The sequence below is a fragment of the Geotrypetes seraphini genome, chromosome 3, assembly GCF_902459505.1.
Source record: "Geotrypetes seraphini chromosome 3, aGeoSer1.1, whole genome shotgun sequence".
In the NCBI taxonomy this organism is placed as follows: Eukaryota; Metazoa; Chordata; class Amphibia; order Gymnophiona; family Dermophiidae; genus Geotrypetes; species Geotrypetes seraphini.
In genome coordinates, this window is record NC_047086.1 from 56,662,984 (window position 1) to 56,681,858 (window position 18,875).

The 18,875-nt window shown below is 42.0% G+C and overlaps 1 protein-coding gene across 5 annotated transcripts in view; it reads right to left on the reverse strand.

Moving 5' to 3' along the window:
• Window positions 1–18,875, reverse strand: part of ADGRB3 (adhesion G protein-coupled receptor B3) — a 1,500,610-nt gene that overhangs the window by 200,471 nt on the left and 1,281,264 nt on the right. The window lies entirely within an intron of this gene.

An 18,875-nucleotide genomic window follows, 5' to 3' on the forward strand; every position in this document is an offset into this window, starting at 1 on the left:
GCCACCCAAATTAAGACCTTGAATTGCATACACATGGTATAATAGCGAGTGTGCACATGTATTCAGTTGTGAAATTTCATAAAAGCCAATTTCTATGTGTTACTTTACACATGAAAAATACTTTATATAATGACCCTGTGTGGCAACAACTTATAACAAGGAACCCCCTTTTAGGCTTCTTTAATGGGCCCTGGGGAGTGCCTCTTCTATACTAGCAACTGGACGTCAAAATAGCATCATAGAACAGTAGTGTAAGCACACATTTATTTACATGCCTAAATTAAGGTGTAATCATTTACAAATATAGTGATGGAGCCACTCTTGGTATGCTTTGCCCACTGAGGTATCAAGTTCTAGCCTACTCACGCACCAACAATAGAGGAGGCGGTGTAGTCACTATCATTAAATCCAATTCCAACCCAAGATTGATAGATGCCATCACACTAAACATACTAGAATGTCTCATCTTCTCAGGGGGCCACAACAGAGACCTCACAGTTATCCTGAGATATAGAGTTCCCCATTCTCCAATGGCTGCCTTAGATGACTTGCTATCCATTCTTGGCAAAGTGGTTATCACAAGATTATCATACTAGGAGACTTTAACAAACCGCCCAAATAAGATTGGATCCCCAGCAGACCTGTTTCATGTCACTATCAGATATAGGCTTCCACAAAATAGTCCCCTTACTGGCTCACTCTGAGGGCCACATCCAAGACCTAATCTTTATTCAGAAAGATACATCATTTACCACCATCTGATCACATTTAACCACACCTACACAACTAAGCAACCATCAACTAGGAAGCAAACCTAGCCTAAGAAAATATGCAACAACACTATCAGGGTATCTCTCCTCAGGCCTTTCTAACCTAATGGGAACATTAAAACCTAATTCCAAATCCATTGATAAGGCTGCCATGGACTGGCACACCGAAGAGCCCTCAACAAACGCTTAGAACCAATCAAAGAAATCAAATACTATCCTTGCACATCTTCCACCCCCTGGTTTACTGAAAACTTAAGAACCAAGAAAAGAGAACTAAGGAAAGTGGAAAGGAAATGTACAAATTCAGGCTTAATGAAGAGAAATACAGCTGGAAGAAAATGCATGAAGAATACAAACCACCTACCCTAGACGCTGAAAACAACAACTACTACTACTAAGGACAACCAACAACTACTAAGGACACCCAATAAGTCAATAAGTCAGTAAACCTTTTTAAGTTAACAAAGAAGATATTCACAGCATCGCAAGGAGACAACCAAATCCTAAACACCAAACTCAACAGCGAAGCACACTCTGACTTCTTTGCTGACAAAATAATAATAATTTATTTCTTACAAAACAGCTTTTGGCCTTTTACCTTGTTACCTCAATCAACATTTCACTCTGAACCTCACCAACAAGAACTCCCGCAGAATCCAGTTGTTCGTCTTCCCCTCCATAAAATTATGTCACCTCAAAAGATTCCTTGACAAAACCTTTGCTTACCAGGCGGCTAAGCTGAACCCTTGGCTAGCCCAATTGGTACTCAAGGCCCCTACCTACCTTAGCTTCAGAAAACTACTCAAAACGCACCTTTTCTGCGAACAGGTCCTATAACCCCTTTCCTCCTGCAACTACCCCTTTCCCACTCTCACACCGCTCCTACTGCTTTCCCCTTCCTCCTCCCCCTATACTTGGTCTCCTCTCTCGTTTTCTCTTACCTTCCATCCCTACCTTAGATGCTGCTTGTACTTTTGATAAAACTCTGTTAAAGCGTCCCCACGCTCCCTTCTTCGTTGCTTGTAACTTTGCCAAAATTTTGTAAATCCGTGTGTCATCGTGGATCTTAATTAACGGATGTGAACCGCTTAGAACTTCTTGGATATGGCGGTATACAAGAATAAATTATTATTATAAATTATTATATACCACTATACCGTGAAGTTCAAAGCGGTTTACAGTAAAGGTACATTTAGTCAGTACATGAGATACAAGGTGAGAGATATATGCGGTCAGTGCTTAAGATACAAGGTGAAGAGTAAACAGACCATGCTTGAGATTCAAGGTGAAGAACATACAGTTTGTGCTTGAGATGTGAGGTGAAGGAACATTTATGATCTGGAAATTCAATTATGGTTGAAGGCGATTATAAGTTAGTCAAAAATCTTGAGTTGGGACGGTGGTAAGATTAAGAGAATAAGATGAGGGCTGCTAAAGTGGATAAGGGGTTGGGAATTTAGAATTTGTCAAACAATCGGGTCTTCAGGGATTTTCTAAAGTTAGCGTTATGTAGTGTCCTCAAGTATGGGTTTTCCAAGCCATGTGTTCAGTTTAGCTGCCTGGAATGATAGCGTTCTATCTAGAAACTTTTTGTATTGGCAAGATTTCAGGGAGGGGTAGTTAAATAGGTTTGTTCTGCGGGTGCTCTTGTTAGAGCCGTTAAGAGAGAACTGGGAGACAAGGTAAGCTGGAAGCATCCCAAAGAGAGCTTTGAAGCAAATGCAGGTGAACTTGAAAAGGACTCTGGATTTTACAGGTAGCCAGTGGAGTTTCTGATAATAAGGGCTAATGTGTTCCCATTTTTTTAAACCATTAGACGGACCGCGGTGTTCTGGATTAATCTCAGCTTGTTAAGGTTCTTTTTATAAGCTCCTAGGTATATGATATTACAGAAATCCAGAGTGCTTAAGATGGATGATTGTACTAGTAAACGGAAGGACGTTTCGTCGATGAATTTTTTAATGGTGCGGAGTTTCCATAGGACCAATATACTTTTTTTGAACAATAGGTTTGTGTGGTTTTCCAGGGTCAGGTGCTTGTCAAGGGTTACCCCTAGTAGTTTTATGGTTTGGTCAATTTTGTATTCTTGACTGTTCAAGTGGATTGTGTTTGCTTTTATCTTTTCATTGGGGGATGCCAGGAAGAATTTGGTTTTATCTGTGTTGAGTTTCAGTTTGAAGGCCATCATCCAGAGCTCTATTTGATTTAGGATGTTGGATAAGGAATTAATAAAAAGTGACGATAGGGAGGTTAGAGGAATCACTACAGTAATGTTGTCTGCATAAATGTAAAAGTTCAGCCTTAGGCTTTGTAACAGATTTCCTAATGAGATGAGGTAGATATTGAAGAGGGTCGGGGATAGGGGGGAACCCTGAGGTAACCCGCAGTTGTTATTCCAGCTATGGGAAAGTTTGTCATCTTTGAATACCTGATAGGATCTGTTCCCGAGGAATCCCTAGAATCAGCTGTGAAAAGGCAAAATATGATGCCATCTCGGCTCTATCGCACTACCAACACCAATTCCCCACAACCCAGGTAGGATACTTAAATCTACAACTAGAAACTTAACTCACTTTGAAACTCTCTCATATGATGACCTCACCAAGATACCAGACTCAAATAGCACTTCCAGATTCATCCTAGACCCCTGCCCTCCGCACCTCTTAGTTACTGTGAAGGACGCTTTTGTACGCTCTATCCTTCCTCTTATCAACACCTTCTTACAATCAGGCTCAGTGCCCACAAACTGGAAATCAGAAATCATAAGACCAATCTTTAAAAAACCCACAATCCACCCTAGTGTGGCCAGCAATTTTAGGCATAGTTGAGTTAGGTGTCGTTAGGCGCCCGAAATAGGCACCGCCAAATTAGGTGAGTGAAAAGTTGGCCTAATGGAGCGGCGCCTATGTCTAGGATGCTTAGGCACTGCTAGGCTTGATTCTATAAAAAGCATCTAGCAGTTGATTGACAACCACATCAAGCAGCACCTACAATGTAGGTCTCCGCTAGGCGCCATTTATAGAATTATGGATGTGTGAACCAGTTAGAATGCCAGTGATAGCAAGCTAACTCAGTACTGCCATGCCAGTTCTCCACCCTAAATTCCCCCCCTCAAAATGCCTTACACTTAAGCTCTCTTTTACTAAGGTGCGCTAAGCGTTTTAGCGCATGTTTAGCGCACGCTAAATCAATGCGTGCGCTAACTGCTAACACATCCATAGGATAACATGCACGCGTTTAGTACGTGACTAGTGCGCGCTAATATTTAACGTGTGCTAAAAAGCATAGCGCACCTTAGTAAAAGAGGGGGTTAGTGTGCATAGATGGCAAAACTAACATAGAATGTTTTAGCGCAGCCTGTGTTAGGGCCTCGAAGTGCACCAGGCATCATATGCAAACATATATTAATCTATCCCGTATTGCATGTATAAATTGGAGACATGCTCATGCTTCTGCCCCATGTTCTGCCCATGTGTATGCCCCCTTTGCAGTTACGAGCTATTGCACTATTATGTCAAATAGTGAATACAGTGGTATCTCAGTTTACAAGTGCACCGATTTGCGAGTGTTTTGCAAGACGAGCAAAACATTTGCAAAATCGGTGCCTCAGAAACCAAGCGTGGCTCGATTTACGAGCGCCCCCCCCCCCCCGCGATCCGGCACACTCCCCTCCCGTGATCCAGCATCCTCCCCCAGCAATCCGGCACCCCCCCGACGCGATCTGGCACCCCCCCGCCGCGATTGGGCACCCCCCCCACCGCTTCATACTGTCAACTGGGCACCGGCATGTCCTGTGCTTGGTGCCGGTGCCCGAAGATCGGCCTCCTCTTCTGCTGGGCCTTGAGCATCTGCTCATGTTCAAGGCCCAGCAGAAGAGGAGGCCGATCTTCGGGCACCGGCACCAAGCACAGGACATGCCGGTGCCCAGATGACGGTATGATGCGGCGGGGGGATGCCCAATCGCGGTGAGGGGGTATCCAATCGCGTCGGGGGGTGCCGGATCACGGTGGGGGGTGCCCAATCGGGCAGGGGAGTGCTGCATCGTGGGGGGGAGGGTGCCGGATCGCAGGGGGAGCCTTCGTGGGGAGCAATGCCGGTTCTCGTGGGGGGGGGGGGAACGTATCAAAGCGAGTTTCTATTATTTCCTATGGGGAAACTCGCTTTGATAAACGAGCATTTTGGATTACGAGCATGCTCCTGGAACGGATTATGCTCGTAATCCAAGGTACCACTGTAATTCATTAATGCATGTAAAAGAGGCTTTTCTGAGCACTTTTGTGTGCAAGGGAAGTGTAACCATATGCGCATAATTATAGAATCGCCATTCATGATTGAGTTGTTTGAGTTTTTTTGTAAAAAAGGACTTTTTAAACTTAGGGCTCCTTTTACTAAGGTAGGCTAGCGTTTTTAGCGCATGCAGCAGATTAGCGCACGCTAACCCTGTTCTACGTGGCTAGAATTAATGCCAGCTCAATGGTGGCGTTAGCGTCTAGCACTCGCGGCATTGTAGTGCGTGCTATTCTGCGCATTAATGCCCTAACGCAGCTTGGTAAAAGGAGCCCTTAGTTATGACCTATTCTACCAAGCAATAATTCTCTAGACATATTTTTTCTCATCTCTACTGTTTCTATTTTTATAGTTCATGCAATATCTGCTGCAAGGTCATTCTCTAAACATGAATCATAGCTCCTGATATAATCATTTCTCTACCCTGTCTTTCCAACACTATCTCTTTTCTTTCTTGAATACCACACATGACCTATGGCCAATAAAAAAAAAAAATACACAGGTGTTTTCATAGCATAAAGCGGATCCTGTCATGGTGAAAACTTTAAATATGCTGATAATAAATATAACATTGCTGTTTGTCCAGAATCAGCCCATAAATTATTCTATAAGTGAGGTTTCTCTCTCTGAATCACAAATAGGGAGAAGGAGGGAAAATACTGGAACCCATATATGATAGCTCACTTTTGAGATGATGTAAAAGCATGCGATGAATTCCATTTGTCCATCACCTGGTCCTATCTGGTTTCCTCACATTTCTTAGGAGCAATCTTGAATATACCTGCTAAATCCTCAATATGTAAACTGTACTCTTGGTGACAATATTTTTCTTCTTTGAAGAGCAGCTAACAGTTCTGGGGAGCCCTTTCACTAGGCTGCACTAAAAAGTGGCCTGCAGTATTATTAGTGGGTAGTTGTCCCACATGCATTTTCTATTAATGTCCATGTGCTAATTTCCAAATTAGCGTGTGGCACAAAAAAAACAGGAACCATTCCAGAAAAATGTGTACACATAGGCCAGGATTCACAAACCTGCCCAATCAGGCCCGATCCGGACAGGTCCGACAAATTCAGCAACATGCAGATGAAGGCGATCGGAGGAACGCCCCCTTCTGCAGGCATGGATCGCACTATAGTGATCCTCGCAAATGCGCAGACCATCTGTAGATGGTCTGAGCATGCGCGGGACCTCCAGGCCATCTGAGTTGTTGTTTTTTTTTTCTATTTGAGCGCAGCCAGGGAACCTGAAAAGTGCTGGACCTCAGGGCCGGCATAGATTTTTTAAAAATAGGTGATTGAGGAACTTTTGGGAGCCCGTGGTTTTAACCCGCTTAAGCCCGTGGATTAAAACCACGGGCTTGCAGTGCAGGGAAGGGTGGGAGAGTTGGGGCAGGCAGGAAGGGTGTTCAGGTATGGGGTTGGAAGGCAGGCGTGTTTGGGGCAGACAGGCAGGCAGGTTTGGGGCTGCAGAAGGCATTCAGGGCAGCAGGAGATCAGGGCTGACAGGGCAGAGAGCAGGGCTGCCAGAAGGCAGGGCAGTCGCAAAGGGCTTCAGCGACTGGTCCTCAGAAGTTGCTTTTTTTTGATCGGCCAGCCCAGTCGATGTTGCAGGGTTTTGTTTAGTGAATTGTGTCCCTGCCTACTTTGCTTGTCGTTGCCCTCATTTGCATGTGCAGATAGGAGGATGGTCGGAAGACAGGTAAGTGAATCGGACCGAGGGCGCTAAGGGGTCGCAAACCGATCGGTACACAATCAGTTTGCTTTGTGAATCTTGCCCATAGTCAATCACACATGGAGAGAAAAGACACAACAATACTTATGTGGGTGTCTGAGGCTTATTCACCATGTTTGATTGACTATCCCCCTCTTTTACTAAGGTGCGCTATGCTTTTTATCGCACACTAAACATGCGCTGAATGCTAATGCGTGCATGTTATCCTATGGATGTGTTAGCGGTTAGCACACGCATTGATTTAGCATGCGCTAAAACGCTTAGGGCACCTTTGTAAAAGGAGCCCTATGTGTACAAATTAGCGTGTGGAGCTGTAGCTATGATAAATGATTAGTGCAGGGCTCACCTAGTCTCTACCCCCAAACACAGCTTGTGCTAAATAATAGGCCTGTTTAGGGGTAGATTTAGAGAAAATATACTGGTGCTAGCTGCCTCTTGTAGGCTTGTTTGGTACTGGCACTAAACAACCATCACTGTATTCTTAACTCTATCAAATTAATAATCTAGTTCAGTGTCTCTCAAACTTTCTCGAGCTGGGGCACACTAAAAGTAGTGGCCACGGCTTGAGGCACCCAGTGCGCAGAGGTTGACATCATCACGCATATGCATGACATCATCACATCAACATCCGTGCATGTGCAGAGGCCCTCCAGATGGGCCCTGAGACACCAGTAGGGGGTGCCAGTAGGGAAGAGGGCCGGAGAGAAGGAGAGGCACTGGCGCCAACTGATTGCCTACATCTGTGTTTCTCAACTACTTCAAGCTAATTACCCCCTAAGTCTAACAAATATCAACTGAGTACTCCAACCACAGACCTCCCTAGGCCCACCCAAGCTCTGCCCCAGATCCCATCCCCTTTACTAATTGTAATGCAATTTTTTTCATTCATTTTTCATATACACACACAATATACACAGCAGATATAAATTCTCAAAACTGACACATTTCAATCACTATATTGAAAATAAAATCAATTTACCTACCAGCGTTCCTCTGCAGGCTGCTGTAATTAGCTTTAAAGGTGAGACCAGGAGGCCTGGGGGGAATTCGGCGGATGTTAGAGAAAAGGGGAAACATGCAGGCCTTCGGGGAATCGAGCAGCGCTGGCGCTGTACCACATAGGGAAGTCAGTTGGCAGGCGCCTCTCTTCCACATCAGTGTGCCACAGCACACTTGGAATCTAAGAAGGCGCACTAGTGTGCCTCGGCACACAGTTTGAGATACACTGATCTAGTTCATAAAGTGTTTTTGAAATTTTAACAATTATGCAATATTCAATATCTCTTTTATAAAGAACATTTGGATTTGGGTATTTCAACTAAACTATAGTCTAACCCCCCTCCTCCCCTTTTACAAAGCTTTTTTTTTTTTTTTTTTTTAATCACTGCCACGGTGGTGTTAGTTCTGACACTCATAGGAATTCTATGAGTGTCAGAGCTAATACTGTCACGGCCAGTGATAAAAAAAAAAAAGTATAACACAGCTTTGTAAAAGGATCCCTAAGTTACAAATTTTTCAGAACACTGCTGCAAAGATGATTTTTCATTTAAAAAAAGTTTGATGAAGCGTCTCCCTCATTGATACAATTACAGTACATTGGTTGCAGGTTAAAACTAGGGTTGCTTTTAAATTAGTATGCATAGTTTTTAGGATGTTTGAGGGTCTGACTCCAGAGTATGTGATTAATTTGTTGGATTTTCCTAACAGAACCAATTTAACTCAGGCTCTGGAAACTCATTTAATCATTTTCCCTTCACTGTTAGGTGTTCAGTATAATAAGATGTGAATAACTCAGTTGATATCAAGCAGTGCAGGTTTGGTCTTCTCTTCTGATGGATTAAAAACAGAGGAATACATATTCTCTTTTTCGTCATAACTTTGAAAACGTATTTATTCAAAAAGTATCTGTCTTAACTTTTTTTTCTCTTGTAATTTGTTATCTTCATAAATTGCTTGTCATCTGCTTTGGGCCTTTATTGTAAGAGAGTCAACAAAATATAAATACCATATAACATAGCATTTAAAAAGTCTTGCTTTTCCCACAACTGAATAGTTTCTCAGTTCTTTAGTAAAACACATCATGGGGCCTATTTACTAGGCATTTTCCCATAGATAGTCACAAAGCGTGGAATTCTAGAAATGCCGCTCAAAATTCGGCACCAGAAAAAATTGGCGCTAAGCATAATTCTAAAAAGCTGTGCACCCTTTATATTTATTTATTTAATTCATTTTCCCCCTCTTTTACTAATACGTGCTATATGATAACGCGTCCATAGAATATAATGGGTGCGTTAGCATTTAGCGCATGCTAATCATTAGCGCATACAATTAGACCAGACAATTTGCACCCAAGAGTGCTCAGAGAATTGAGCGATGTCCTGGTGAAACCGTTGGTTGAGCTATTCAATCTCTCCCTAAGTAAGGGGAAAGTTCCCCTGGACTGGAAATTAGCTAATGTCATTCCTCTGCATAAAAAGAGTTGCAGGGCAGAGGCTGCGAATTATAGACCGGTGAGTCTCACATCAATAGTGTGCAAACTCATGGAAATACTAATTAAAAGCAAATTGGACACGATCTTGAATGAAGGGAATCTTCAGGATCCCAGTCATCATGGATTCACCAAGGGTAGGTCCTGCCAATCCAATCTCATCAGCTTCTTTGACTGGGTAACAAGAAAGTTGGACTTGGGAGAGTCTTTGGACGTCGTGTACCTGGATTTCAGTAAAGCTTTTGACAGTGTCCCACACCGCAGGCTGCTAAGCAAGATGGAATCGATGGGGTTAGGAGAGACACCAACTGCACGGGTCAATGATTGGCTGAGTGGCAGACTTCAGAGGGTGGTGGTTAATGGTACCCTCTCTAAAACTTCGGAGGTGACCAGTGGAGTGCCGCAGGGCACGGTCCTGGGTCCACTCCTTTTCAACATATTCATAGGGGATCTGACTCAAGGGCTTCAAGGTAAAATAACACTATTCGCCGATGACGCCAAACTATGTAGTATAGTAAGTGAATGCAGTTTACAGAATTATATGGTGCAGGACCTGCTTACATTGGAAAGTTGGTCCTCAACCTGGCAGCTAGGCTTCAATGCTAAGAAATGTAAGGTCATGCACCTCGGAAGCGGAAATCCATGCAGGACGTACTTCTTGAACGGAGAAACTTTAACTAGGACTTCAGCAGAATGAGATTTAGGAGTAATCATCAGTGCAGACATGAAAATTGCCAATCAAGTGGAGAAGGCTTCATCTAAGGCAAGGCAGATATTGGGTTGTATCAATAGAAGTTTCGTCAGCCGAAAGCCTGAAGTCATAATGCCGTTGTACAGGGCCATGGTGAGACCTCATCTGGAGTACTGTATGCAATTCTGGAGGCCACATTATAGTAAAGATGTGCGCAGAATTGAATCGATTCAGCGGACGGTCACCAGGATGATCTCGGGGCTCAAGGGTCTCTCGTACAAAGAGAGACTGAACAAATTGCAGCTCTATACTCTCGAGGAACGTAGGGAGAGGGGAGACATGATCGAAACATTTAAGTACCTCACAGGACATGTCGAAGTGGAAGATGATATTTTCTTTCTCAAGGGACCCTAGGCCACAAGAGGGCACCCGCTCAAACTCAGGGGCGGAAAATTTCATGGCGACACCAGAAAGTATTTCTTCACAGAGAGAGTGGTTGATCATTGGAACAAGCTTCCAGTGCAGGTGATCGAGGCAGTGCAGGTGATCGTGCCAGACTTTAAGAATAAATGTGATACCCATGCGGGATCCCTACGAGGGTCAAGATAAGGAAATTGGGTCATTAGGGCATAGACAGGGGGTGGGTAAGCAGAGTGGGCAGACTTGATGGGCTCTAGCCCTTTTCTGCCGTCATCTTCTATGTTTCTATGTTTCTATGTTTACTTACCCCCTCTTTTACTACGGTGCGCTAACCAATTAGCATGCGCTAAACGCTAACTAATCCACAGCCTAATAGTGTTTAGCGATTGCTAAATCAATTAGCAAATGCTAATCGATTAGCGCACCTTAGCAAAAGAGGGCCTAAATTGATTAGCGTGCACTAAATCGGATAGCATATCTTAGGAAAAGAGGGGAGTTTGTATCCCATTCTCCCCAAAGAGCTCAGAACGGGTTACAGATTAACATACATAATATACAGTTAGGTTACAATTTGCCATAGTTACAGTACAAGTTATTGTGATACAAGTTTTTATCTTAACTCGACACATACTAGGATTTAATACCAGTGTACTGTATATAATATATAGTTTATAGGTTAAATTTGCCATTGTATGAGGAAAGACTAAAATGGTTAGGGCTCTTCAGCTTGGAAAAGAGACGGCTGAGGGGAGATATGATTGAAGTCTACAAAATCCTGAGTGGAGTAGAACGGGTACAAGCGGATCGATTTTTCACTCCGTCATAAATTACAAAGACTAGGGGACACTCGATGAAGTTAAAGGGAAATATTTTTAAAACCAATAGGAGGAAATATTTTTTTCACTCAGAGAATAGTTAAGCTCTGGAACGCGTTGCCAGAGGATGTGGTAAGAGCAGATAGCGTTTGGACAAGTTCCTGGAGGAAAAGTCCATAGTCTGTTATTGAGAAAGACATGGGGGAAGCCATTACTTGCCCTGGATCGGTAGCATGGAATGTTGCTACTCTTTGGGTTTTGTCCAGGTACTTATGACCTGAATTAGCCACCGTGAGAACAGACTGCTGGGCTTGATGGACCTTTGGTCTGAGCCAGTAAGGCTATTCTTATGTTCTTACAGTGCAAGATGTATCAATACATTTCATTTATTTGTAAAAAAAAAATTATATACTGCCTAAAATCAAAGCGGTGACATACATAGTACAGTAACAAACTGCACATACATCGAATAAATTACATCAACATGGCAGAATTATCAAAATTACATTACATTACAGATTTCTATTCCGCCATTATATTTTGGTTCAAAGCGGATTACAAAAAGAGTTTTGGAAGAAGGGTTACAACGTTAGATCAGAGAAGGTTTCCAAGAGAGGGAACTTTCACTTATTTTACAAGGTCCCTTCAATAACGCATAGGTGCAAAGCAGTATCAAATTACAGCAATGTACAAATACTCTGAATCATCGAAACACACTAACAGATGTGTTCTCTATACATTCTAGAAACATATATTACCTAAAAGCATCAAGAAAAAGTTGAGTTTATATCTTAGTGCAACACACATAGAACTGTGCTTAGTGCTTATTCCAGTACCTAACTCTGAGTGCCTGGTGTAAATTCTGGTGCTCAAGTCGTAGGCGCCCTGAGGCTGTATTTTATAACAACACATGCAACTTTTTGGAATGCCCCTGACATGCCCATTGCCATGCCTCCTTTTAAATTATCTACTAGTACAGTTAGGCGCTATGCCTTATTGAAAGGTTTAGACAAATTCCTGGAGGGAAAGTCCATAGTCTGTTTTTGAGACAGACATGGGAGATGCCACTGGGTCCTGGATCGGTAGCATCAAATGTTGCTATTATTTGGGCTTCTGCCAGGTATTTGTGACCTGGAATGGCCACCATGATGATGGGCCACTGGGCTAGAAAGACCATTGGTCTGATCCAGTTCTTATGTTATGTTCTTAGTATAGCGCACAGCCAGATGGTTTATGGTTTTATAAATTAACAAGTGTTTAAGCCCATTACATTAACGGGTGCCAGAGTAGATGTGTCTGTCTGTCTGTCTTTCTTTCTCTCTCTCCTTTTCCGCTGTCTGTCTTTCTTTCTTTCTGTCTGTCTCTCTCTCTCTCCTTGGCTGCTTTCTACACTCAGGCCCAACAATTGTCCCTTTCTATTCCCTCCCTCCTTCCTTCCTATGTCCTTAGTGCCCCCAGTGCCTCCTTCCCATGTTCTTAGTGCTCCAATGCCTCCTTCCTATGTCCTTAGTGCCCCTTCCTATGTCCTTAGTGCCCCAGTGCCTCCTTCCTATGTCCTTAGTGCCCCTTCCTATGTCCTTAGTGCCCCCAGTTCTCCTTCCTATGTTCCCCCTCACTGCTTTCCAGCCTTTGTCCCACCCCCCTCCCTGAAGCTAGCCAGCCTATCTCCCTCCCTATCTGCCGCGCTAAAGCCAGCCTGCCTGCCTGCCTCTCCCCAGCGCTGAAGCTGAAGCCTGCCCCCCTACTGGCCCCCGCTGCTGCTACCTACCATCTGGCCTACCACTGCTTCAAACACCCCCTCCCCCCCAGTCTGCCACCGCTGCCGCATGCCGCAACTAAAGCAAAGGGAAAAGGGTCCACCACACACAAACTGCCGCAGGCTCCAGCTGAACGCTTTGAATACTGCCACGGAGCTACACATCACTGAGGCAGGGATCACGAAGTTGTAAGTGCGCATGCGCGCTTAGGGTTTTATTATGATAGATATTTTGCCTTTATCCACAGCGGATTACAATGTAACATACATAGTTTAAAAAAAACCCAAATATACAGTATATAAACAGGAAAATATAAAGAACACAACTTTTAATGAGTGTCAATTAACATCAATAATTGGTTGTTAGCACCCAATTACTGACATTAATTGGCTCATTAGCCAATTAATTAATTTGAATGCACATCTTGGGAGCAATGCAAATCTAGGTGTCATATGTAGCATCCAGAGGAAAATGAAAGAAAACCTATGATGGGCAATTTGGTAACTTGATGCATGTAGCAACACATGCCTTGTACACTTAAGTGCACAGAATAGTAGCACTTAAACACACTAGTTCACTATTCTGTAAGGTAGCACATATGTACTTTAGCATGGAATTGCAAGGGGCATATACATGTGTGGAGAAAGCACAGATACTTACCGTAACAGGTGTTATCTAGGGACAGCAGGCAGATATTCTCACATGTGGGTGATGTCATCCCCGGAGCCCCGATGCGGACAGCTGCAAAAACATTTTGCTTTAAGAACTTTAGAAAGTTTGCGACTGACTGCACTGCGCATGCGGGTGCCTTCCCGCCCGATGCAGGGTGCGCGTCTCCTCAGTTTAGATAGCCAGCTGAGAAGCCAACCAAGGGAGGTGGGTGGGTTGTGAGAATATCTTTTTTCCATTGCAAATGCAAGCAGTGTCTCACTTCCTGCTCACCACACAATTGTTTCCCACATACTCACCTTTATAGGAACCCCAGGGACCCCTGAAGAAGACTTTTTGTCGAAACGCGGACTGTGTTGGGTCCTGTAGGTCCTTTAAGGCTCTTATGTGGATGATTTATTTTTATGTGGATGGAATTATTTTATGTGGATGATTTCAGTGTACCTTTGGAACTTTGACACTTTCAAATAAAGTCCATTTAGGAACATCGCCACTCCACAAAGTTTTTTTGGTTTTCTTGTGAGAATATCTGCCTGCTATCCCTGGATAACACCTATTACTGTTAGTAACTGCGCTTTATCCCAGGACAAGCAGGCAGCTTATTCTCACATGTGGGTGACCTCCAAGCTAACCAGAATGGGATGATGGGAGTGTTGGCCTTGTAGAGAATCAAATTTGAAAACCTGAGAGGCCGAACGGCTCATATCGTCTGGACAAAAGATCCAGACAATAATGAAAGGTGAAGAATATGAACCGAGGAGAAATAAATAGCAGCTTCATCTATTCTGTCAATCAAAATAGATTGAGAAAAGAATTCTGAAGCTGCCAAACTGGAACCGTTGAAGAGCTGGGACTTGACTGATTAAGAGCAACCCAGCCTGAATATAACAAACAGAGGTCCAACTTGTTGGGAAGAAAAACCCCTGGAAACAGGATGCCACAACTTGTTAATGTCGAAAGAGACAAAACAGTTGGCGAGATGATCTGTATGATACAGTCTTCTGCAAAGAAGCAGCTAATACTCGCTTGTAGTGTATAGTATGAAGAGTTGATACTCTAAATAAGAAGAGGACTTGGAGAAAACAATACAGGTAGCACAACTGATTGATTGGAATAAAAATCAGTGATAATCTATTAAAACAAGGTAGTAGTTAATGAAAACTAGTAAAGAATAACATTGAATGAGTGCGAAGCACAATATAGTCGTGAAAGAAAGTGGATTCTTTATTCATGGCTCAAGCCCATTCACTCTGGCAGGAGTGCAAGAGAGATGAGAAAAAATCTTTTTCAAGGGAGAAAATGGAAGGCATTGATTCAAATGTAAACTTCCGTAAGTGGACAGGAACCACAGTGAGATCCCTTACCACTGAAAAGTGGCTGTACACTGAAAAGAGCCTTCATAAATCTAGGAATGCAAGGATAAGCAGAAATAGATGTACCATCCACTGGCCAATGAAAGGCAGTAATAGCACTAAAAATGAACTCTCTTTTTTAAATCTTTATTGATTTTTCATAGCTGTTAAAAAGTGCAATACAATATACATATCAATAATAAAACAAATAAGCACTTATAATCAGTCACTATCAATACAAGAATAATCCCCCCTCCCACCCAACCAACATTTTCATCAAGGAATCACACTAAAGATATACCCCTCCCCATCCTCCCCCCCCCCGCCCCCGGATGTGTATGTATTATACCATCAGAAATAAGGAAAAAGTAGAACTATAACAACTTTACAAAAGACATCAATGGACCCCATACTAAGTTAAATATCTTAGTATGCCCTAGTATGTCAGCATTCATTTTCTCATACCTATAGCTTAAGCATAAATTTGCCCAACAAAAAGGAAAATTGAGGTGATAATAATTTTTCCAATTACAAGTTACCATTTGCATGGCTATCCCAGTCATAATTAGTTAAAGCCGGCATTTATAGTGGTCCATGGGGGGCTTAATATGCAATAATGTTCCGCATATGACTATCTTGTATGTCAATAGAATTGATGATTCCAGTATGATATTAATCTGTCCCCATATTGACTTCCAAAAGTTGAGTATCAAAGGACAATAGAACAATATATGATCCAGTGTCCCTATGTCTAGATGACAGTGCCAACATCTATTCGATTTAGAACTGTCTAACTTTTGTAACAAAAAAAAACATGTTTGTCTCATAGATGCTGATGCCGTACATCTCATCCTCCAAGTCCAAATTCGTGGCCATTGAGACGCAGAAACATGCTGCTTTATCTCAACACTCCAAATATTTCTAAGACTAGTTTTTGATTTTTTATTCAGAAATTCAGATATTAATTTATACCACTGAGCGGCATGATGCCCTAGGAAATCTGTCTGGAAACATAGGACCTGCAAGCTATTATGATTTTTTAGATTCGGCCAATCAGGGAACCTGTTCTAAATGGCTTGCTTCAACTGCATCCGCTTATAATTTTGAGACTTTGAAATACCAAATGATTGTTGCAGTCGTGAAAAATCAAGCATTTTCCCATTTGATAAAACATCTTCTAATTTACGTATACCTGCTTGCATCCAATGCTTCCAGAAGATTCCAAACCCGTCAATTTGAATCTTGGAGTTTAGCCATAAGGATTGATAAGTGGATTTCTCTACTGGAATATCTGTTAAGTTATTAATAACTTTCAAGGTTTTCCAAGTGTCGAATAAAATACTATTGTCCTTAACATATCATGTCCTTTTTGAAAATAGCTCTCAACATGTACAAGACCCGAGACCCAATAAATCTTTGCAAGATAAGTGTTTACTTGTAATATTTACTATATGATATCTTCAGAACCACAATTTTCTTTCAAAGATAATAGTTTATAAGAAGTATGCTACGATTGGATGGTGAGACCTATTACATGGGGTTTATCCCCCATTTGGTCTTCAGATTACTTTTGAAAGATTTTGTGAATGACTTTAGTGGGTTTTGCATTGCTGTGATATTTGTTTTCAATATGTACAACCAGATTCTGGAAATAGTTAACTAATTCAGTGCTTTTCAACTCAGTCCTTGAGGCACATTAAGTTCCATCAGGTTTTCATGATATCTACAATGAATATTCATAAATAAATTTACATACAAGGAGGCAGTGCATGCAAACCTATCTCATGGATATTTGTTGTGGATATCCTGAAAACCTTATGGGACTTGGTATGTCATGAGGGCCGAGTTGAGAAATATTGGACTAATTTACAGAAGTCAAAGTTACTGGTTTTTAAAGAGAGAACTGAAGTTGCTTAGCCTGGTTGATTTATACTCAGCATTTGCATTTTGTTTAATAGAAGCCAAAAAAACAGAAAGTACCAAATTCTTTGATATTTGCTTTTTCTGTGATCTGTGTGTATTTATTATTTATCTGTATCTGGTTTTTGTTTTTTTGAATAAACAAGCCATAATTTCATAAGTTCACAATGGGCACTATAATTACTATGTCCTGGATCACAGCTGGATTAAAAACAGCAGCACATCACTGGAAAGAGAAGCTCTCTCTTTTGTTTCTGAAAACACACTGTCTAATATAACAGTGTGTGCCAGGAGGGTGGACACGAAACTGCAAACTTAATTATAGCTGGAGAAACTCATTTAACCATGTTACAGAAACACAGCAGAGTAGGTGCAGTTTGTCTACATGGGTAAATTTTTCAACAATACATTAAGGCCAGGCCATCGCACAGAAAAACCAGCATGCAAACAGCAATTTGCTCACTCCATGATAGATAATGCGTGTGAGATGCTCAGGGACAAATTGACAAGGGATTAAAACTGTGAAGACTCCTGCGCAGATCCTGATGAAAGCTTTCTAAATAAAATGAAAAGCTAATTCTTTTTACTTTTCTCTGAATACAAGAAAACATCTTAAAAGCAGTTCTGGAAATCTGCACCTGCATTTGCACACCGCATTAGGGAGGGAGAGGGGGGGGCTGTCAATTTTGCAGATTGCATAATTTAAAAAAAAAAAAAAAAATGGTGCAATTTCATGTGGAAAATCAACTAGCTTTACAATTTATGTAATATGTTATTTACCCACCTGGAATTTCTAGGAAATTATGCAAAAATACACAAATTACTGAAATATGCTCTGATAAGAGCTTTTATGTGTTAGCATAGCATATCAATGCCTTATGGATCAGATTCTATAAACAGTGCCTATGTTAGGAATTGCTAGCACCCTAATCATGGATGCCAAGTGACGCCTGACCTAAATCCATGTGTAACTTGATTTTTTTAAATTGGTTAAATTGTGTAGTAATTGACCACACCATTAAAAACCGATTAGAAAAAGTATTTTAATTGATAATCAAGTAAAAGCAAAACAATGTAACCGATACAAAAACCTCATACAAATATTATCTGTGATACCTACTTTTGGATCACTCTGTATAAAAGGGATAATATCACCAACAATAAAAATAGTTTAAGTATCTCCTCCAAAAGCTCTTTTTATTGAAATATTTTAAGAATAAAAAAAAAAAAAAAAAAAAAAATCAGTTGATGTTGCTGAATTTTTTCTGACCTGCTTTAAACATAGAAACCCCACAATACTCAGGGTGAGGCTGCACCACGGTGTGATATAGAGACCACATCACCCTACTATCATAAATCATGGTTGTCATATACAGGTAAGACAATTTAGAAATGACATAGCCAAAGGAGGGGGCCTTGAGGGCTTGCCCCCCTCCCCCCACATACACACACACTTTGGTTGGCAGAGATGCTGAAGCCCAGCAAGCCACAGAAATGTGTTGCTAAGTTGCTCCATTCCTCCTCACATTGCTGTAGAGAGAAGAAAGTGGTGGCATGCCTCCAGCCACTAACACCAAAACTTTTTACACATGCTTCAGTCACACCAGAATGGACCATGCTTGGGGAGTCCCAGTGTCAGTGGCTGGAGACACTTTTTCTGTGCTACAGCAATGTGAGGACAAGGTTTGGCTGGCAGTGCTTTAGCATCTCTACCAGGACAGGTATTATTTTTAGCAAGTTGGGGTGGAAGGGGGAGAAGGAAGGGAGGGAATGTGTTGCCCTCCAGTCCACATCTGGACTCTCCCTAAATTAGAGGTTTGGCTAGTAAATCCTATGGCAATTTCCTCTTGGTAAGACAGTATGGAAACATACTGCTTTACCACACATTAATTAATAGGCCCCGTAATAAGCCGTCCACTGAGACTGTCACGGTGTTCTTCGAATAAAGACTCTTACAGTAACGTCTAGAAGAGT